The sequence below is a fragment of the Polyodon spathula genome, unplaced genomic scaffold (genome assembly GCF_017654505.1).
Source record: "Polyodon spathula isolate WHYD16114869_AA unplaced genomic scaffold, ASM1765450v1 scaffolds_3500, whole genome shotgun sequence".
In the NCBI taxonomy this organism is placed as follows: Eukaryota; Metazoa; Chordata; class Actinopteri; order Acipenseriformes; family Polyodontidae; genus Polyodon; species Polyodon spathula.
The window spans coordinates 1-20,686 of NW_024474961.1; the positions used below are offsets into that span (position 1 = coordinate 1).

Consider the following 20,686-nt stretch of genomic DNA (forward strand, 5'->3'; position numbering starts at 1 on the left):
AGGTAGTGCATGAGATTTTTAGTTCTGGGAGTTTGGGTGCTTCAATGAAAGAAGGGATCATTTCACTTTTATTTAAGAAGGGAGACCCTGAGGAGTTAAAGAATTGGAGGCCTGTCACGCTTTTGGGGGTCGACTACAAGCTGATCGCCAAGGTGCTGACGGGCAGATTGAAGAAGGTTATGCCTTCGATTATAAATGAGGATCAAACATGTGGAGTGGAAGGGAGGTCGATCCTCTGGAATCTCCAGCTGATCAGAGATGCTATCTCGTGGGTGCAGGACAGGGCTCTTCCTTTGATGCTGGTCAGCCTTGATCAAGAAAAGGCGTTTGATCGGGTAAATCACGGGTTTTTATTTCGCATTTTAAAAAGATTTGGTTTTGGTGAACACTTTCTAAGGTGGATAAATATAATGTACACAGGTGTGGGTAGTAGAGTTAATTTAAATGGGTTTTTGGGGGAGCTGATTAGGCAAGAGTCAGGGGTAAGGCAGGGGTGCCCCCTGTCTCCATTGCTTTGTTTTGTTTATGGAGCCTTTTGCAGTAGCGGTCAGGGCAGATCAAAATATAGTGGGACTCCAGTTACCTGGCAGTGGGGGGAGCACAGTGAAAATCTCCCAGTATGCGGATGACACAACCCTGTTTTTGAGCACAGAGCACAGTTGGGTGTGGGCCTTGCAGGTCATTGAGCGTTTTGCGCTGGCCTCGGGGTCCAAGCTAAACATCGCAAAATCTACAGTAAAGTTCTTTGGGATATGGAGAGATAGGAAGGATGACCTGGGTGGTTTACAAAATTGCTCTGGGGCACTTAAATTGTTAGGGGTCAGTTTTGATCACGAGGGAAACGAAATGAGGAATTGGTGTGAGAGAATATCTCGGCTGAGGGTTAGACTTGGGCTGTGGAAAACTAGGAACTTGTCTTATAGTGGGAAGGTTTTAGTTATTAAGGCAGACATGCTGCCTTCATTATTATATTTATCGTATGTGTTTCCTATGCCAGCACGGCTTAGGAAGGTTATGACACAGATAACATTTGATTTTGTGTGGGGTGGGAAGTATGAATATATAACGAGGGTCCAGATGTACCAGCCTGTGGAAGAGGGAGGCAGAGATGTCCCTCATATTCCCCTTAAATTGGACTGTTTGTTTTTTTGCAATTTGTGTGTTTCTTTAACTTCGCCTGTTCAGCATAAGTTTCAGTTTTTTGTATTATTTTGGTTTTCCGTGCCCATGAGACGTTTAATTGTGTGGGACAATAGAGTTCCCAAGGCTGAGCAGATGCCAGAGCATTATAAGCATGCTGTAAAGTGGTCTAAAAGGCACGTAGCGTGTCAAGAACGACAGATGTGCTTGAGTCACAGAGAACTATATGGGGCTATTAGGGAAGAACTAGGGAGAGGTAGGGAGCAGGTAGGGTCAAAAAATCTGTGGGTAACAGTTCAGCCTAAGGGGCTGGACAATATTTTAAAGGACCTTAATTGGATGGGGGCTCACAAAAGGTTAGCAGTGAGGGAGGTCCTGTACAGGCACAAGCTGACCAGAAACAAGTTCTGTCCTAGGGACACCTGTATGGCTGAGGAAACACAGAGCCATGTTTTCTGGGACTGTCCATTTGCAGCAGGGGTGGGGGGGGAGATGGGAAAGGTTTTTGATTTGTGTGGAGTTCGGGTGAATCTGTGTTATGAAAAGATTATGTTTGGACTGGTGCTGGGGGGAGTGGGGAAGAGGGTAAATTTTTTGGTTTGGTTGTTAATTTCTTTGGTGAAAAAGGGGCTGTGGGACTCAAGAGGGGTGTTAATAAAATCGAATGTTAAGGGGAGTGTGAGGGGAGTGGTGGAGAGGGTGAAAGGTGATATCAGAGGGAGGGTGAAGTGGGAGGTAGATAAGTGGGGTTTCAATGCAGCAAAGGAGAAGTGGAAAGGTTTAGTGGGTTTGTGAAAAGTGTGTTTAGAATTAGAGATGGGGGTGTCTATGATTAAAGGGATATGGGGGTGGGGGTGGGGTTTTTTTGGTATTGAATGCAATGGTGTATTTTGAAATGTAACGTGTTGTGATTATTGAATGATTATTAATTATAAAAAAAAAAAAAAAAAAAAAAATCTGTTCTTATCAGTTTAATATCTGATACGTCCCCCATAGGGGGACCGTCTATATTAAATGGATTTTTGGAAGCGGGAGATGGAAGCGGGGCTTGCTCCGTCCACTCCACGCATCGACCCGGTATTGCAGTACCTCCGGGAACGGTGCCCATTTCTCAGAAAGGTCAAAAGAGAGAGAGAGAGCGCGAGAGAGAGAGAGAGAGAGAGGAGAGAGAGAGAGAGGAGAGAGAGAGAGAGAAGAGAGAGAGAGAGAGAGAGAGAGAGAGGCACGCTCCTCCTTTCACCCACCCTTACTCCCTCCCTCCTCTCTCTCACGGGGTGGATTTTGAGGGAGGGAGGGGTGGAGGGGAAAGGATCCCTGCGCGCTCTTTTCCCGTTCTTTTTCGTTCTTTTTTTTTTTTTTTTTTTTTTTTTTTTTTCATATTTTCATATTCAGGCAGGCCTAACACACCGCAGCAGGCCAGTGTAGCAGCAGCAGCAGCAGCAAAGCGCCCTTTCGCCGGGGCGGAACGGCAGATGCGTTTTGGGAGGAGTTCCCTGTTTTTGTTTTGCGTGCGTGGCCTCGCTGCCGCTTGGCAGAGGGGAGGGCCTTTGGGCCTTTGGGCCGGCCGGAAGGGCTCGGCCACCAGCAAAGGCACGCTCCGGCTTCTCTACAGCTCGAATGAACCTTTCGCCTTTTACTAAAGATTTCCGTGGAGAGGAGCATTTACGAGTTCGATCCAATTTTTGGACAGCCCTTCCCCTCAGGGAGGGGCTCCACCTGGAGTTTAAAAGCAGAACGAGCACAGAAAGGGCGGTCGCCCCCGTTGGAGCCCGGCACCTTTCCTTCCTTCCTTCCTTCCTTCCTTCCTTCCTTCCTTCCTTCCTTCCTTCCTTCCTCCCTCCGCCCGCCCGAGAAGCAAGTACCACGACTGCTGCGGCGGGCGGCCGCGCCCGGGGCGTTTGGCCAAAACCATTGTGGGCATCGCTTCTCGGCCTCTTGGCTCTGACCAATTGGGTGTGTGGCTTGTCCGCAGCTTATTGGTTGCTGAAGGAAGAGAAGGCGATTGGGTAGTAAGTGGAGCTATGCAATACAGCAGTAGCAAGAATACTATCCGGTTCCAGGTGAAGGATGCTGAGCAGCAGAAATGGGACCGAAAAAGATTCGTCGACGAAATCGTCTTTGGATTGTTGCAGTTAAAGTTGGAAGAGATCCTGTGCCTGCAGGATTATGGGAAGAGAGGACTTTTTGATCTCACCTTGATGAACGAGGACATCTGCTGGGAGAAGAAGGGAGTGTTTGAGCAAAGCCCTATGGAAACAGCGAGTGAGTTCTTTTTTGAACCGATTTTTACTCTGGACTGGAAAACCTTTCATGTTCGCATGAATAGTGCCCAAGTGCCAGAAGAGGAGATCCAGAGCTTTATTGAAAGGTTTTTTGTAGTGAAGCATGGGCTAGTTAAAATAATGGATTCTGCAGGCATTTGGACTAACTGGAGGAAGTTCTATGGGAGGTTCAAGATGGAGCAGAGGAGCGGAACCCATGTAGGCCTGAAACCTGTGTTCTACATCGGGCCGAATAGAGGGATTATCAGGTACGCAGGACAGCCTGATGTTTGTTACAAGTGCTCTGCAGCAGACCACTATGCTGCAGAGTGCACAGAGACTGTTTGCAGGAACTGTAACAAGGTGGGGCACATCAGTAGAGACTGTGGAGAAAAGAAAAAATGCAATCTTTGTGGGGCAATGGATCACCTGTATAAAGACTGCGAAAAGAGGTCAAGGAGCTATGCTGAAGCAGCAGCAGGAGGAGGGAAAGAGAAAAAGCAGAGCCAAGAGACAAAACAGAAGGAGAAGGAGGAGAAGCAACAACCTGGAGCTAAGAAGAGTGGAGAGCCTGACAGACAGAAAGCTAAAACTTTTGAGTCTGGAACACAAAAGAGTGTTGGGGGTGGAGCTCAGACAGAAGGAGGCGAAATGGCGGGAAAATCAAAGCCGGAACAGACAAAAGAAAGGGGAGGAGTCCTGGGAAAAAAGGAGGAGGGAGGCCTTCAGGTGTCCACTGATGAGTCCATTCCTGTTCCAATGGAGGAAGAGGGAGGAGAGGTGCAGAGGAAGAGGAAGGAGAGAGACGGGAATGAGGAGTGGGTCAGGGAGGGCCAATCGAGAAGCAGGAGTGGAGGAGAGGAAAGCGTAACAGAGGACCTGGGAAGTGAAGCAGAGTCAAGAGGGGTAAGAGGAACAGCTGGTTCGAGTCGGAGTGAGAGTGTGGAGGAAAAAGAGAAAGGGGAAACAGAGAGCCCAAGTTGGGGTGAGAGAATGGAGAAGGAGGAAGTGAAGAAAAATAAAGTGAGTGAGGCGGAGTACCGACAAAAGGAGGAGGCCATAATGAGGACTTTTTGTGGCAAGGAGTTCGCCGAACTTCTGGAGTGGAAGGAGAGGATGAAGAAGGGAAGAATAACAGAGGCGGAGTGGAACCGTTATGAGGAAGAGAGGCGGAAAGTTTTTTTTGAGGCGTTAAAGAGGGGGAACGCTAGGAAAAAATAATGTTCTTGGTTTTCTTAGGAGGTGTATTTAGAGGTGGAGGGGTTATGTAAACGGTGTATTTAGAATTAGAGATGGGTGGGTGAGTGGGATTGTGTTTAGAGGAGTATTAGTATTTTTTTTGAATATTTGCATATATGTAAATTGAAAGGGATTTTTCTTGTGCCGTTAGATTATATGTTTAGTTTCTTAGTTATTGTTTTATATGTATTAGACAGATTTTGATTGTATGTTTTAGTTTTGTAATGATAATAAGTTTGTGTTTTTGAAATGTATAAACGAATTGTTTTTTTGTGAAGTATTATTTAGTTTTTGTAATGGATAAGGATTTGTGGTTTACAGTTTGTATTTATTGTTTGTGTTCAAAAACTTTTCGAAAAGATTTATACTATTTATAAAAAAAATAAAAAAAAAAAAAAAAAAAAAAAAATCTGTTCTTATCAGTTTAATATCTGATACGTCCCCCATAGGGGGACCGTCTATATTAAATGGATTTTTGGAAGCGGGAGATGGAAGCGGGGCTTGCTCCGTCCACTCCACGCATCGACCCGGTATTGCAGTACCTCCGGGAACGGTGCCCATTTCTCAGAAAGTCCAAAGAGAGAGAGAGAGAGAGAGAGAGAGAGAGAGAGAGAGAGAGAGAGAGAGAGAGAGCGAGAGAGAGAGAGAGAGAGAGCCCACCCTAACCCTCCCTCCCTCCCCACCTCCCCTTTCCTGGGACGCGCCGTTTTCCCGCTCTTTTCGTTTTTTTTTTTTTTTTTTTTTTTTTTTCATATTTCATATTCAGGCAGGCCTAACACACGCAGCAGGCCAGTGTAGCAGCAGCAGCAGCAGCAAAGCGCCCTTTCGCCGGGGCGGAACGGCAGATGCGTTTTGGGAGGAGTTCCCTGTTTTTGTTTTGCGTGCGTGGCCTCGCTGCCGCTTGGCAGAGGGGAGGGCCTTTGGGCCTTTGGGCCGGCCGGAAGGGCTCGGCCACCAGCAAAGGCACGCTCCGGCTTCTCTACAGCTCGAATGAACCTTTCGCCTTTTACTAAAGATTTCCGTGGAGAGGAGCATTTACGAGTTCGATCCAATTTTTGGACAGCCCTTCCCCTCAGGGAGGGGCTCCACCTGGAGTTTAAAAGCAGAACGAGCACAGAAAGGGCGGTCGCCCCCGTTGGAGCCCGGCACCTTTCCTTCCTTCCTTCCTTCCTTCCTTCCTTCCTTCCTTCCTTCCTCCCTCCCTCCGCCCGCCCGAGAAGCAAGTACCACGACTGCTGCGGCGGGCGGCCGCGCCCGGGGCGTTTGGCCAAAACCATTGTGGGCATCGCTTCTCGGCCTCTTGGCTCAGATCAAGTGTGTGGCTTGACCGCAGCTCGATTTGTGAAGTGATCGGTAAGGTATCGGTTTCGGTAAGGTAAGGTAAACGGGAGCAACGTTGGTTGCTGGTATCTGAAGTCTGGTAGGAGAGGAGCAGGGCAGGCGGCAGTCCAGGAGCCAGGTTGTGGAGCAGGTAAGGGGGACCCTTTTGAGGGCACCTTATCTGCTGTTTATTCTCTTATTGCCAGATACTTTGCTTTATTTTGGCTTGGCCAAATCTAAAAATTTAATTCTGTTTGTGTGTAAGGTTGTTTTGTATAGTTAAGATGGCGTCCCCGAGGTTTGCGGCACGTCGCTTTAACTGTATTAGAATTTCTTTGAAGGATGAGGAGAGAGGAGAGGGGAAGGAAGTAGGATTAGATAGGCTTGAGTTTTCAAGATCGGTGCTGCAAAAGAAATTGGGTTTCAAGCCAGAGCAGCTGAACTGTATTATCACTGTGGGGAATGGGAGCACTTGGGATGTCAGTTTTAGGGATGTGTCTGACCTACAGAAATGTCACCTTTTGTTTACGGCAGGGAAAGATGATCAACAGTTGAGAAAGTTCCAAGTAACAACCTTGACTGATGTTGCTAGAAGGGTGGTGATTGTGAGGATGGGGTCGGAGACTGTGCAGGGAGAGGATGTGTGTATGTGGTTGAGGAAGTATTGTTTGGTGCATGGGGGTGCAGAGAAAGTGAGGGATAGTGATGGGGTATGGAATGGTGCTTGGAGGGTGCGTGTAAGTCTGTGGCCAGATCCGAATGGGTATGAGGGGTATAGAATCATTCCCTCTGAAATAGTGCTGGGGATGGATAGGGGTTATGTGCATTATTTTAGGCAACCCAAATTGTGTCGGAAGTGTGGGGCAATGGGTCACTTGGCGGCGGGGTGCACAAAAATTATATGTTATGTGTGTAAAGGTGAGGGGCATGTGGCGAGTGAGTGTCAGGAGAGAAGGAAGTGCAGTTTATGTGATAGTAGTGAACATCTTTTTATGCACTGTCCAGCCTCTTTTGCTAACAAAGCAAAGAGGGATGAGGAGAGGGAGAGGGAGAAGAGGGAGAGGGAGAGGGAACAGAGGGAGGAGGAGGAGGAGGAAAGGGATAGGGGAGGGAAGGAGAAAGAAAGGAAGGGGGGTAAGGAGGGGAGGGAGGATAGGGGACAGCAGGAAGGGAGGGGAAAGAGGAAGGAGAGCATGGAGGGGGGAGGGACGGGAGGTGAGCGCCTGGGGGAAGGGGAGAGTGAGAGTGGAGAGGATGAGGGGGAAGGGCAGGCACCTGGGGTGGGAGAGCAGAGAGGGAGTGAGGGGGAGGAGGAGATGGATCAGGAGGAAGGACAGAAGGAGGGAATTTCTTTGGCAGCAGATCTGCAGGTCACGGAGTCAGAAGAGGATAGTGAGGGTGTTGGAGAGGTGTCAAATAAGAGTGAGGGAGAGGTAGACTCCTCAGGTATTCAGGACGGGAGCCCCATCCCGTGTGGCCAGGCACATCAGGAGAGATATGTGGTGGGTAATATAGACAGTGGAGCTGAGGGGGAGTCTAGTGAAGAGGAGATAGAGGTGGAGGAGGAGGAGGAAGAGGTGGGAGGGACTCTAGATGAAGAACAAATGGAGCAGGAGAGAGCTTCATGGAAAAGGAAATTGGAGAAAAGGGAAGAGGTGAGGTGTGGTATGAAAGTTGGTAAAAGGGGGAAAAAGGAAAGAAAGGAGGACAGTAAGCAAGCTAGGCAGGAGACTCCGGTTTCTCCTAGCTCTGACTCCTCTGTGTTGAGTGATAGGTCTTATGGTGGGAGGGGTGTGGACCCTGGGGACACCTCCTTTTTGGATGATGAAAACGTGCGGCAGTTCTCCGATAGCACGGGGATAGGGCCGAGTAAAATGTTGTGAGAAAACTTGCTCATCTTTTGTTGTTCTACATGGCACTGACAATAGCAACAGTCAATGTGAGGAGTGTAAAGGGTAGTGTGAGATGTAGAACAGTGTTGGATTCCTTGTGTGCTGTGAAGGCGGATGTCCTCTTCTTGCAGGAGTGCGGCATCCCGTTTAAGGAGTGTTACAGTGATCTGGAGAGTCTGTGGAAGTGTGGTGCGTCTGTGTGGTCCGGGACGAATGTGTGTAAGAATGCGGGTGTGGCTGTGTTATTTAAAGGTAAAAACATTGAAATAAAAAGCAAGACGGTGGTGGAGGGTGGGAGAGCTGTGGTTGTGGATGTGGAATGGATGGGGAAGGAGGTGAGACTCATTAATGTCTATGCCTCGCCAGAAAAGAATGAGAGAGCTGAGATGTTTGAGAGGATGAGAGGTTTCGTGATAACATCTAAGACGGTAGTGTGGGGAGGTGACTTTAATTGTATGCTGAGTGGGAGTGATAGGAAGGGGGAGGGCATCAAAAAGCTGGACAAAACATCCAAGATTCTGGGGGGTATTATAGGTGATGCCCGGTTGGTCGATGGGTTCAGGAGGGTGAACCCGGGTGTGCCGGGCTACACATGGTTCGATGCAGCAGGGGCTAGGGCTTCGAGAATTGATTTTATTCTGGCCTCGAGGGAGGTGGAGTGGGTGCTGTGTGAGTGTGTGCCTGTGTTTTATTCTGACCATGTGTTGTTGCGTGCTGAACTCAAGCTGGAGGGGGTGTGTGAGAAAGGGAAAGGGGTGTGGAAGTTGAATGTGAGTGTGTTGAAAGATAAAGAAATAAGGAATGAGTTTGAAGAGCGATACAGGGAGTGGCAGTCTTTGAAAGTGATGTTTGATTCGATTGGTGAGTGGTGGGAGTGTGTGAAAACAAAAATCAAAGGTTTCTTTATAGGGGTGGGAGTAAGGAGAGCAAGAAGGGGGAGGAGGAGGGCATATGGACTGCAAAGGAAATTTGAGAGGCTGTTTGAGTTGGCAGGTATGGGATGGGATGTGACAAGTGAGATTGGTGCAGTTAAAAGTGAACTGAAAGATCTGTATGAAAGCAAAATGAAAAGGATGATCGTTGAGAGCAAGGTGCGGCACATGGAGGAGAATGAGAAGTGTTCGCGATACTTTTTTAAGAAAGTGATGGATGGGTGCAAGTTGATGAGTGGTTTGAGGGATGAGAGTGGGATTGTAAGGAAGGAAACAGATGGCATGCTTGAGGTGGCTGAAAGGTTTTATAGTAACCTGTATGAAAGGAAAGTGATAGACGAGAGTATGGTATGTGAGATGTTGGATGGGTTGGATGTGGGTGTGGATGAGGGAGAATCACTGGAGGGTGAGATCTCCCTGCAGGAGGCTGCTGCTGCCATGGGGTCCTTCAAAGATGGGAAGACTCCTGGCGGGGACGGTCTCCCGAGAGAGTTTTACATGGCGTTTTGGGGGGTGATTGGGCCTGACATTGTGGATGTTTTTAATGAAATTGTTGTTAAAGGGGCGATGCCCTTGTCTTTCAGGCAGGGGATCATCACCCTGGTTTTTAAGAAAAATATGAAAGAGGATTTGAAGAACTGGAGACCCTTGACCCTCTTGAATGTCGACTACAAGTGTTATGCAAAAATTTTAACTCTAAGAATGAGGTCTGTAATTGCTGATGTGATTCATCCAGACCAGACCTGTGGCGTTCCAGGGCGGAAGATCACGGACAGCCTTATCCTACTGAGAGATTCGGTCCTTTTTGCACAGGACCGTAAGGTGCCGGTATGTCTTTTGAATTTGGATCTGGAAAAGGCATATGACAGGGTCTCTCATGAGTTTATGCTCAGGGTTTTGAAGAAAATGGGGTTCTCTGGAAAAACTGTTAAGTGGGTAAGTCTTCTCTATAGTGATATAGGAAGTAGGGTTAGTATTAATGGGAAGCTATCCGGTCAAATTGATATTAAGTGTGGAGTAAGACAGGGCTGTCCGCTGTCCCCCCTGCTTTTTATTTGCTGTATAGAACCTTTGGCTCAGGCCCTTCGCAAGGATAAGATGATCAGGGGGCTGACTATCCCTGGGGGTGGAGGAGCTGAGGCAAAGTGTTTGTTGTACATGGATGACGTGAATGTGTTGTGCGTGGATGAGTATGCAATCAAGCGATCCTTGGTTCAGTGTGAACGCTTTTGTGTGGCCTCGGGGTCTAAATTGAACCGTGGGAAGTCGGAGTGTATGTGTTTTGGAGAGTGGAAGTGTGTGCCTGAGATTGGGTTATGTGTGAGAACGGATTTTATCAAAGTTTTAGGTGTGAAAATTGATGCCACAGGATCTGGTCTCAGCAATTGGGTCGACGTCGCGAAGAGGGTCGGACAGAAGCTGGGTCTCTGGGGGCTGAGGTCCTTGTCGCTGGAGGGGAAGGTGCTGGTGGTGAAGGCTGTGATCCTTCCTCTGCTGCTGTATGTGGGGGTGGTGTTTCCGCCCACAAGGTCTGTGATTGTCTGCCTGAAGAGGAAGGTTTTTACTTTTTTTTGGGGGTCCAAGTGGGAGCGCCTGAAGAGGGAGGTAGTGTGCAGGGGAGCAGAGAAGGGTGGGAAAGGGCTCCCCGATTTAGAACTGTTTTTATTTACGCACAGTTTTTGCAGGCACCTGGAAATGGTTTTGAGTAACAGGTGTAAAGGGGCACTGTTTGTTCGGTTTTTTCTGGGGCCTTACTTAAGATTTTTAGGAATTTTAAAGATTCCGTTGAGTGTGCCCACTGCTTTCCAGATGCCTTTTATCTATACTGCTCTTAAAACCTTTGTAAAGAAGAGACAGTTGGAGAGTATGGAGAAGGATATCCTTTTAAACCCCAAAAAATGTTTTGCTCTTGTGCAGGAGAGAGAGGATATGTGCCCTGTGAGGGGATCCCTAGGAGAACCCAGTGTGGCGTGGAGGAATGTTGCCCATCCTGCCCTGATGAACCGACACAAAGATCTGGCCTGGCAGGTAGTCCACGAGATCTTGCCAGTGAGAGCAGTTATGTTTGCTCGAGGCATGGGGAAGTCCCCTAGATGCCCTGTTCAGGGCTGTGGGGCAGAAGAGACGGCACGTCATCTGCTGTGGGAGTGCGAGGCTGCCAGACGGCTGTGGAAGAAGGCGACCCCCCTGTTGGCTGTGTTATCGAAGACCGCCGTGAAAGAGCAGCTGGTTCGGTATGGGCCAAAGAAAAATGAGAAAGGATCATGGCAGCTCTGGTGTGCAGTGAACTGTTTTAAAGAGGCTCTTTTCAGAGCCAGGAACCTGCTCATTTTTTCAAAAGAGTTGGGCTGCCATGAGACGTACGAAATAGGTCTGAGTGCTGTCAAGGACTATGTGTCCAGGGATGCTAACAGGAGGGGTCGTGAAGAAGCGGAGGAGGTCTGGCAGCTGAAGAGATGGCCGGGTGGTGCTGGTGCCAGGGTCAGGTCGGAGTGGTTGGGCTCATCTGGGCAGGGTCAGGATGTTGTTTAAGGGCATGCTCTCTTGTGCACAAATAAAGGGGTTGATTTTAAAGTGTCTGTATTGTTATATTGTGTTTGAGAATCTGTGTGTAATATGTTTGTGTCATTGGTGATTGTATTTTGTGTATTTAAAAAAAAAAAAAAAAAAAATTGTTAAAATGTATATGATTATTGGGAATGATTGGAAAATTTGAATTTATATACAATAAAAAAAAAAAAAAAAAAATCTGTTCTTATCAGTTTAATATCTGATACGTCCCCCATAGGGGGACCGTCTATATTAAATGGATTTTTGGAAGCGGGAGATGGAAGCGGGGCTTGCTCCGTCCACTCCACGCATCGACCCGGTATTGCAGTACCTCCGGGAACGGTGCCCATTTCTCAGAAAGGTCAAAAGAGAGAGAGAGAGAGAGAGAGAGAGAGAGAGAGAGAGAGCGAGAGAGAGAGAGAGAGAGAGAGAGAGAGAGAGAGAGAGAGAGAGAGGAGAGAGACCCTCCCTCCCTCCCTCCCCCCTCCCTCCCCTTTCCTGGGACGCGCCGTTTTCCCGCTCTTTTCGTTTTTTTTTTTTTTTTTTTTTTTTTTTTTTTTCATATTTCATATTCAGGCAGGCCTAACACACGCAGCAGGCCAGTGTAGCAGCAGCAGCAAAGCGCCCTTTCGCCGGGGCGGAACGGCAGATGCGTTTTGGGAGGAGTTCCCTGTTTTTGTTTTGCGTGCGTGGCCTCGCTGCCGCTTGGCAGAGGGGAGGGCCTTTGGGCCTTTGGGCCGGCCGGAAGGGCTCGGCCACCAGCAAAGGCACGCTCCGGCTTCTCTACAGCTCGAATGAACCTTTCGCCTTTTACTAAAGATTTCCGTGGAGAGGAGCATTTACGAGTTCGATCCAATTTTTGGACAGCCCTTCCCCTCAGGGAGGGGCTCCACCTGGAGTTTAAAAGCAGAACGAGCACAGAAAGGGCGGTCGCCCCCGTTGGAGCCCGGCACCTTTCCTTCCTTCCTTCCTTCCTTCCTTCCTTCCTCCCTCCCTCCGCCCGCCCGAGAAGCAAGTACCACGACTGCTGCGGCGGGCGGCCGCGCCCGGGGCGTTTGGCCAAAACCATTGTGGGCATCGCTTCTCGGCCTCTTGGCTCAGATCAAGTGTAGTATCTGTTCTTATCAGTTTAATATCTGATACGTCCCCCATAGGGGGACCGTCTATATTAAATGGATTTTTGGAAGCGGGAGATGGAAGCGGGGCTTGCTCCGTCCACTCCACGCATCGACCCGGTATTGCAGTACCTCCGGGAACGGTGCCCATTTCTCAGAAAGGTCAAAAGAGAGAGAGAGAGAGAGAGAGAGAGAGAGAGAGAGAGAGAGAGAGCGAGCGAGAGAGAGAGAGAGAGAGAGAGAGAGCCCCACCGTCCCTCCCTCCCCACCTCCCCTTTCCTGGGACGCGCCGTTTTCCCGCTCTTTTCGTTCTTTTTTTTTTTTTTTTTTTTTTTTTTTTTTTTTTTTTTTTTCATATTTCATATTCAGGCAGGCCTAACACACGCAGCAGGCCAGTGTAGCAGCAGCAGCAAAGCGCCCTTTCGCCGGGGCGGAACGGCAGATGCGTTTTGGGAGGAGTTCCCTGTTTTTGTTTTGCGTGCGTGGCCTCGCTGCCGCTTGGCAGAGGGGAGGGCCTTTGGGCCTTTGGGCCTTTGGGCCGGCCGGAAGGGCTCGGCCACCAGCAAAGGCACGCTCCGGCTTCTCTACAGCTCGAATGAACCTTTCGCCTTTTACTAAAGATTTCCGTGGAGAGGAGCATTTACGAGTTCGATCCAATTTTTGGACAGCCCTTCCCCTCAGGGAGGGGCTCCACCTGGAGTTTAAAAGCAGAACGAGCACAGAAAGGGCGGTCGCCCCCGTTGGAGCCCGGCACCTTTCCTTCCTTCCTTCCTTCCTTCCTTCCTTCCTCCCTCCGCCCGCCCGAGAAGCAAGTACCACGACTGCTGCGGCGGGCGGCCGCGCCCGGGGCGTTTGGCCAAAACCATTGTGGGCATCGCTTCTCGGCCTCTTGGCTCAGACAAGTGTATGTGGCTTGACCGCAGCAGTTGTTGGTGAAGTGATCGCGCTTTCTAGGCGTTTTTTGAAAATTATAGAAGGTGGTTTTGGTGTTAACTTGTTTCTTTGTTAGTTTTTTTCCCAGGTGCCCCGGATTCTTTTTTGTGGAAAGGAGAGAAAAGAACAGAGGAGAGAGAGAGGAGTCTTTGCTTTTTGGGGGTAGGGCCCTTCGGGGTTTCCTTCATTGTGTTTTATTTGTTGTATATTTGGTTACTTTTTTCTGGTAAAGATGTCTACATATATGTCTGGTGTGAGGCGCTTTAACTGTGTTAGGTTTGCAGTGAGACAGGCTTATTTAGAGGGTGAAGGGAAGTTAGAATTGAGTAGGTTAGAGTTCTCAAGGAATGTTTTGCAGGGTTTGTTCAGTCTTGTTCCATGTGAGGTGAACTGTATTATTTCTGTGGGGAAGGGGAATGTGTGGGAGGTGAGCTTTAGCACAGAGGCGGTGTTGAATCGGTTTTGGGGTAAGTATGAGCTGTTAACTGGGCATGATTTGCTAAGGAAATTTGAGGTGACTGCTTTGTCGGACAATAGACGAAAGGTGGTGGTGGTAAGAATGTTCAATGAGTCTGTAGAAGGGGCAGATGTAAGAACATGGCTGTGCAGGTACTGCAACGTACTGAGGGCTCCAGCTAGAGTGGAGGATGCGGACGGAATATGGAATGGGTCGTGGAGGGTGCTAGTGGAGCTGCATCCGAAGCCAGGGGGGTATGGAGGCCTGAGGCATATTCCATCAGATATTGCACTAGGTGCAAACCGGGGGTTTGTCCACTATCAGGGCCAGCCAAAACTTTGTAGAAGGTGTGGAGAGTTGGGGCACCTGGCAGTAGCCTGCGATAAAGTAGCATGCCATATTTGTAAAGAGCTTGGTCATGTGGCCTCTGAATGCTCAATAAGGAGGGCCTGTAATTTGTGTGGTAGTCAGGACCATTTTTTCAGGGAGTGCCCAAACTCTTTTGCAAATAAAGTTAAAACAAACAAAGATAAGGGGAATGAGAATGTAGGGGAGAAGGAGGCAGAGGAGCTGGAGAGAACAGATTTGGCAAAGAATGAAGCCAGTCAAGCGGTTTCTGTGTTGGTGGAGGATTTGTGTGTTTCTCAATCTGAGGATGAAGCGGTTGAGTTTCAGACTGTACACAGGGAGGTGATTGGTGGAGGAAGTGGTGAAAGGGCTGATGGGAAGGCTGGTGAAGCAACAAGTAAGGAGAGGGAGGAAGGGAGGGTCTTTGTGGGAGGGGAGGAGAATGTAAATACAGGGGGTGTGATTGTGGGGGAAGGGAAAGAAATGGGAGAGCAAAGTGGGACAAGGGCAATTGAGATGTTTGAAGAAAAGGAGGAGGATAGTGAAACAGAAGGTAGTGAAATGGAGGAAGGTTCGGAGGGGGACGTGTCCGATACGGGGAGTGTAGTGGAGACGGGGACAGGACAAAAGGTCAGGGGGAAGGAAAAGAAAATAGAGAAGAGGAAAATGGAGGAAGAACAGGAGAAGAGAGGGAAAAACAAAAAAGGACGTAAAAAGAAAATAGAGACAGAAGGGAACGATCAGGAAGGGGGAAGTGGGTGTGGTTTTTTGGCTTCCTCTCCCACTATAGACTCCCCTTTGAGTGAGAGGACGTTTTCTCCGGGGGAACAGGATTATGGGGGACAAGAGTATGTGGGGAGTGAGAATGAGAGGAATTTTGAGGAGGTGTTACAGGCAGGGTCTTTACACAAGTAGTAGAGATGACTGTGTGTTTTATATCTTCTGATGGCTATGAATCTTTCTGTGGCTTCTGTGAACGTCAGGAGCATAGTTAGCTCAGTTAGGAGCATGTCTGTTTTAGATTATTTGAAGGGAATCGATGCAGATATCATGTTTCTGCAGGAATGTGGAATTGGTTTTAGTAAAGAATATAAGCATTGGGAGGAAAGGTGGACGGTGGGGGAGTCAGTGTGGTCCGGAACAAACGAAAATAGGAATGCCGGGGTGGCAATTTTATTGAAAACTAAGAAGTGTGCAATAAAAGAAAGCATGGTTATAATGGATGGAAGGGCATTAATGGCGAGAGTTTTATATGGTGGGAAAGAACTCATCTTAATTAATGTTTATGCATCACCGGACAAAGAGGAGAGATTTGCCTTGTTTAATAGGTTAAGACCTTTTTTAGTTACAGCATTACCAATCTTAATGGGGGGTGACTGGAACTGTGTCCTATCTTCAAAGGATAGGCAGGAGGGGTTGAAAGGTTTTAAATTAGACAAGACATCCGGGCTGTTACTGCAGATCGTTAAAGATTTTAAATTGATAGATGTGTACAGATCCTTAAATGTCAAGGGAGGTTTCACTTGGTTTAGCCCCCAGGGGAAGAGCAAGTCAAGAATCGATATGGTGTTTATGACAGGGGATATAAAGTGTACACAATGTGTGTTGACACCAGTCTTTTTCTCCGACCACCTGATGGTGAGTGGGAAGTTCGATTTAGGGGTGGTAGTAGAAAACAAAAGGGGAATATGGAAACTAAACACAAAGTTGTTAAGAGAGAAAGGAATTAAGGAAAGGTTCAAAGAATGGTATGAGGGGTGGAGGAGCTTAAAAGGATTTTATAACACAGAGGCAGAGTGGTGGGAGATGGTGAAAACAAAGATCCAGAATTTTTTTATTGGTGAAAGTAGAAGTAAGGTGCAAAAGGAAAAGATGAAGTACAAAATACTGCAAATAAAGCTGCAAAGATTGTTTACGCAGGCAAGGGCAGGGGCGGAGGTCTTCCAGCAGATTGCAGAAACAAAAAGGAAAATACAAGAGGTGTTTAAAAGGAAATGTGACAGGGTTATATTCTTAAGCAAAGCAGAATGCCTGGAAAATAATGAGAAATGTACAAGGTTCTTTTTTAAAAAGGTGGTGGAGAGAAAGAAAGGCATGGCAGGATTGAAGGGGGAGGATGGGAAAACAAGGACGGAGCAGGGGGAAATACTGGAGGTGGTAGAAAACTTTTATGGACAGCTGTACGAAGAGAAAGAAATAGACGAGGGGAGATGTAATGACCTTTTAAAAAACATTGATAAGGTTTTACAGGGGGTGCAAACAGAAAATATGTGTGTGGATTTCACTGTTTTAGAAATGGAAAGTATAGCCAAGTCTTTTAAGTTGAATAAAACACCAGGGGGAGATGGACTGCCAATAGAATTTTATATTGAATTTTGGGATGTCTTAAAATTTGATTTATTAGTTTTATTCAGGGAGATTTGTAATGCTGGAGAAATGCCCCCTTCCTTTCGGAGGGGAATCATCACACTCCTACACAAGAAAGGTGACAGAGAAGACCTAAAGAACTGGCGTCCAATCAGCCTGCAGAACACAGACTACAAACTACTAGCAAAGCTCATTACCTGCAGAATGAAGAAGGTTATCGATACTGTCATTCACCCGGACCAGGTATGTGCAGTCCCGGGGAGGAGGATAATGGACAGCCTGATACTCATGAGGGACACTATCGGTTATGCCAGGGAGAGGGAGCTCCCGCTTTGCGTCCTGAATTTGGACTTAGAAAAGGCATACGATAGGATTGCGCACAAGTACATGTTTGGTGTATTGTCCAAAATGGGGTTTCCGATCAGGTTCGTGAATTGGATTAAAATCTTGTATTCAGAGATCGAAAGTGTTATTTTGGTAAATGGGAGCACGACCAAACCAGTTAAGATTCGGAGTGGGGTGCGCCAAGGCTGTCCTTTATCACCTCTATTATTTATTTGTTGCATGGAACCGCTAGCAAACGCAATCAGGGCTGAAAGGTTAATCAGTGGACTGTTTATACCTGGTAGCAAAGGGGATCAAGTAAAGTGTTTACTATACATGGATGATGTATCGATTGTCTGTCGAGATGAGCTCTCCATTGTGAAGGCTTTGGAGCGGACCGAAGATTTCTGCAGTGCTTCGGGGTCAAAACTGAACAGGAACAAGAGTGAGTGTATGCTGTTTGGAAGGTGGGGCAGAGTACCCAGTATAGATTTGTGTTTTAAAACAGATTGTATTAGGATGCTGGGAATCAAAGTGAACGCACAGGGGTCTGGACAGAAGAGCTGGGAAGAGGTGACGAGTAAGGTGTCCCAGAAACTGGGTCTGTGGAGTCTCAGGGAGCTATCTTTTGAAGGTAAAAGACTAATTTTAAAGGCAGTGATTTTACCAATGTTATTGTACGTGGCTATTGTGTACCCCCCATCTAGGGACGTTTTAAGAATTTTAACAAGAAAGGTGATGTGCTTCTTCTGGGGAATGAAGTGCGAGATGTTAAGAAGGGAGGTTGTGTACAGGAGTGTGAGGTGTGGAGGAAAGGGGATCCCGGACTTGGCACAAACCTTGCTGCTGAGGTTCACGTGGGTGCATGTGAACTTGTGTTTGTTCGGGAAGTGTAAGGCTGCCTGTTTTGTAAAGTTTTATTTGGGGGGATCTTTAAGAGCTTTTAAAATGTTTCACTCTTCCTTGTCGGTGCCCTTGTCAGAAGATTTGCCCTACTGTTATAACAAAATAAAGAAAACTTTACAGGCACAAGTTTTAACAGAAATCGAACCCGAGGCATGGAAAGAATCCCGGAAGGTCTTGGCAATTGTGAAGGACAGAGATAAAATGTGCGATATTTCCTTTTTTCACCCACAGGTTGTGGAAGGAATTTGGCGACAGGTGGCTCATCCGAGCCTCTTGAACCGACACAAGGACCAGGCTTGGCAGGTGGTACACCAGATTCTCCCGGTAAGAGCTGTCATGCACCGAAGATCGCTGGCCAAGAACCCGAGATGCCCTTTTGAGGGCTGCCGGGCAGAAGAAACAGTGGAACACCTACTCTGGGGCTGTGTGCAGGCCCAGAAAGTCTGGAAGGAGGCAAGGGGGCTGATCGGGAGTTTCATGGACTATGACCAATTGGAGAGCAAACACGTCTTGTACGGTATAACCCCGAGCAAAACAAATAAGAAGGATGGGGTGTGTTTATGGATTGTCATAAATTGTGTCAATCATGCTCTGTGGGCTACAAGAAACGTGTTGGTCTTCAAGAAGAAATACATGGATGGAAAGGAGTGCATGAAATTGGCCTGCCGCAGCCTCAGCGAGTACCAGCTTCGGGACGGGATACTGGAAGGGCATGACAGCGCGAGGAAGAAGTGGCGTGGCAGCTGGTGTGCCCTTGCGGGCCGGTCTGGAGTTGGTTAGGGGGCTCACAATAGGGGGTGAAGCAGATTATTTATGACACATACTCTGGTTTTCACAATTGAGTGAGTGAGGTTTTAAACAGTTTTACGGTACCTGCCTGTATTAATGTGCTTTAATTTTTACAATCAATAGACTATGAGTTTACCTGTGCAATGGATGTATCATGAAATGTAGATGTTTTACCAGGGTTTTAAACTGTTAGAAAATAGGATATCTTGCTGTCATGTTTCTAGTTGCATGTATAATGGGATGCAACCATAGTTTTAGAGTGCTGTAAAGTATAATGTTTGAAAATGACTGATTTTTTAAATGTTATAACTGTGAACAACACTGTATTGTAGTGAGAAGATTAAATAAAATTATATTTTCCAAAAAAAAAAAAAAAAAAAAATCTGTTCTTATCAGTTTAATATCTGATACGTCCCCCATAGGGGGACCGTCTATATTAAATGGATTTTTGGAAGCGGGAGATGGAAGCGGGGCTTGCTCCGTCCACTCCACGCATCGACCCGGTATTGCAGTACCTCCGGGAACGGTGCCCATTTCTCAGAAAGGTCAAAAGAGAGAGAGAGAGAGAGAGAGAGAGAGAGAGAGAGAGAGCGAGCGAGCGAGCGAGAGAGAGAGAGAGAGAGAGAGAGAGAGAGCCCCACCCTCCCTCCCTCCCCCCCCCCCTCCCCTTTCCTGGGACGCGCCGTTTTCCCGCTCTTTTCGTTCTTTTTTTTTTTTTTTTTTTTTTTTTTTTTTCATATTTCATATTCAGGCAGGCCTAACACACGCAGCAGGCCAGTGTAGCAGCAGCAGCAAAGCGCCCTTTCGCCGGGGCGGAACGGCAGATGCGTTTTGGGAGGAGTTCCCTGTTTTTGTTTTGCGTGCGTGGCCTCGCTGCCGCTTGGCAGAGGGGAGGGCCTTTGGGCCTTTGGGCCTTTGGGCCGGCCGGAAGGGCTCGGCCACCAGCAAAGGCACGCTCCGGCTTCTCTACAGCTCGAATGAACCTTTCGCCTTTTACTAAAGATTTCCGTGGAGAGGAGCATTTACGAGTTCGATCCAATTTTTGGACAGCCCTTCCCCTCAGGGAGGGGCTCCACCTGGAGTTTAAAAGCAGAACGAGCACAGAAAGGGCGGTCGCCCCCGTTGGAGCCCGGCACCTTTCCTTCCTTCCTTCCTTCCTTCCTTCCTTCCTCCCTCCCTCCGCCCGCCCGAGAAGCAAGTACCACGACTGCTGCGGCGGGCGGCCGCGCCCGGGGCGTTTGGCCAAAACCATTGTGGGCATCGCTTCTCGGCCTCTTGGCTCATTTCAAGTGTATGTGGCATGACCGCAGCATTTTGAATATTTGCTGAGAAAGAGAAGGCGCTGGGAGCTGGATGCGATGGCAACGGGAAGGAGAATGCAGAACCTGATCCGGTTTCGATGGAGTGAGGAGTTGGAGAAACAGCTGAGGACCGTGGATGTTGGAGAATGGAAGAATACGCCAGGTGGACGTGAATTTTTCGTTAAGGAAGTGCTGCTGAAAGGACTGAAGCTGGAAGTTAAGTCTATTTTTTGTTTCCAAAATTATGATAAGTTTTTTGATTTAGCTCTATGTAGCGAAGAACTGGCTCGAAATGTGTGGGATGTTTTTCAGCAGAAGAAAAATGAAAGACCTTTTTCAATGTATATTGGAGACCCTTTGTTTGCAAGGGAAGTTCGACCTTTATTTGTTTTTATGTACAACCCCTATGTTGGACAAGAGGATGTTGCACAGTACGTTGGTCGGGTTTGCGATATTATTTCGGGACCTTTTAAAGTTCTTGACCCTGCAGGTATTTGGACTGGGAAATGGAAATTCTTTGTGAGGCTGAAGATTTGTAGTACAAAAGAGGGGGGTATAATACACCCTCCGGGCCAGATACAGATTGGAGGAAACAGGGGTTTTCTATCTTACCCTGGGCAACCAAGGAAATGCTTCAAGTGTGACACTGAAGGACATGAGGCGAGTGAGTGCCAAGTGGTGTTCTGCCAAAAGTGTAGGAGGAAGGGGCATGAAGCGATGGACTGCAACACCCCAAAGAGTTGTAGTATGTGTGGATCTTTCGATCATTTGTACAGAGAGTGTGGGAAGCGTGGTATGGATGGAGAGCGAGC

General features: G+C 47.8%; 10 non-coding genes across 10 annotated transcripts; all 10 read left to right on the forward strand.

Annotated features, from left to right (window-relative positions):
- The first annotated feature begins 2,064 nt into the window (after positions 1-2,064).
- LOC121312059 lies at positions 2,065-2,251 on the forward strand. Its single transcript, XR_005949663.1, has one exon. It is a non-coding gene; the product is annotated as a U2 spliceosomal RNA (small nuclear RNA).
- A 481-nt stretch (positions 2,252-2,732) lies between these two features.
- Positions 2,733-2,850, forward strand: LOC121312062. The gene has a single exon (XR_005949666.1). It is a non-coding gene; the product is annotated as a U5 spliceosomal RNA (small nuclear RNA).
- A 2,154-nt stretch (positions 2,851-5,004) lies between these two features.
- On the forward strand, positions 5,005-5,204 carry LOC121312055. Its single transcript, XR_005949659.1, has one exon. It is a non-coding gene; the product is annotated as a U2 spliceosomal RNA (small nuclear RNA).
- Positions 5,205-5,605: 401 nt separating this feature from the next.
- On the forward strand, positions 5,606-5,723 carry LOC121312064. The gene has a single exon (XR_005949668.1). It is a non-coding gene; the product is annotated as a U5 spliceosomal RNA (small nuclear RNA).
- Positions 5,724-11,495: 5,772 nt separating this feature from the next.
- LOC121312058 lies at positions 11,496-11,687 on the forward strand. The gene has a single exon (XR_005949662.1). It is a non-coding gene; the product is annotated as a U2 spliceosomal RNA (small nuclear RNA).
- A 416-nt stretch (positions 11,688-12,103) lies between these two features.
- Positions 12,104-12,221, forward strand: LOC121312065. Its single transcript, XR_005949669.1, has one exon. It is a non-coding gene; the product is annotated as a U5 spliceosomal RNA (small nuclear RNA).
- Positions 12,222-12,410: 189 nt separating this feature from the next.
- LOC121312052 lies at positions 12,411-12,603 on the forward strand. The gene has a single exon (XR_005949657.1). It is a non-coding gene; the product is annotated as a U2 spliceosomal RNA (small nuclear RNA).
- Positions 12,604-13,019: 416 nt separating this feature from the next.
- Positions 13,020-13,137, forward strand: LOC121312066. Its single transcript, XR_005949670.1, has one exon. It is a non-coding gene; the product is annotated as a U5 spliceosomal RNA (small nuclear RNA).
- A 5,786-nt stretch (positions 13,138-18,923) lies between these two features.
- On the forward strand, positions 18,924-19,110 carry LOC121312077. The gene has a single exon (XR_005949679.1). It is a non-coding gene; the product is annotated as a U2 spliceosomal RNA (small nuclear RNA).
- Positions 19,111-19,525: 415 nt separating this feature from the next.
- Positions 19,526-19,643, forward strand: LOC121312067. Its single transcript, XR_005949671.1, has one exon. It is a non-coding gene; the product is annotated as a U5 spliceosomal RNA (small nuclear RNA).
- Positions 19,644-20,686: the final 1,043 nt, after the last annotated feature.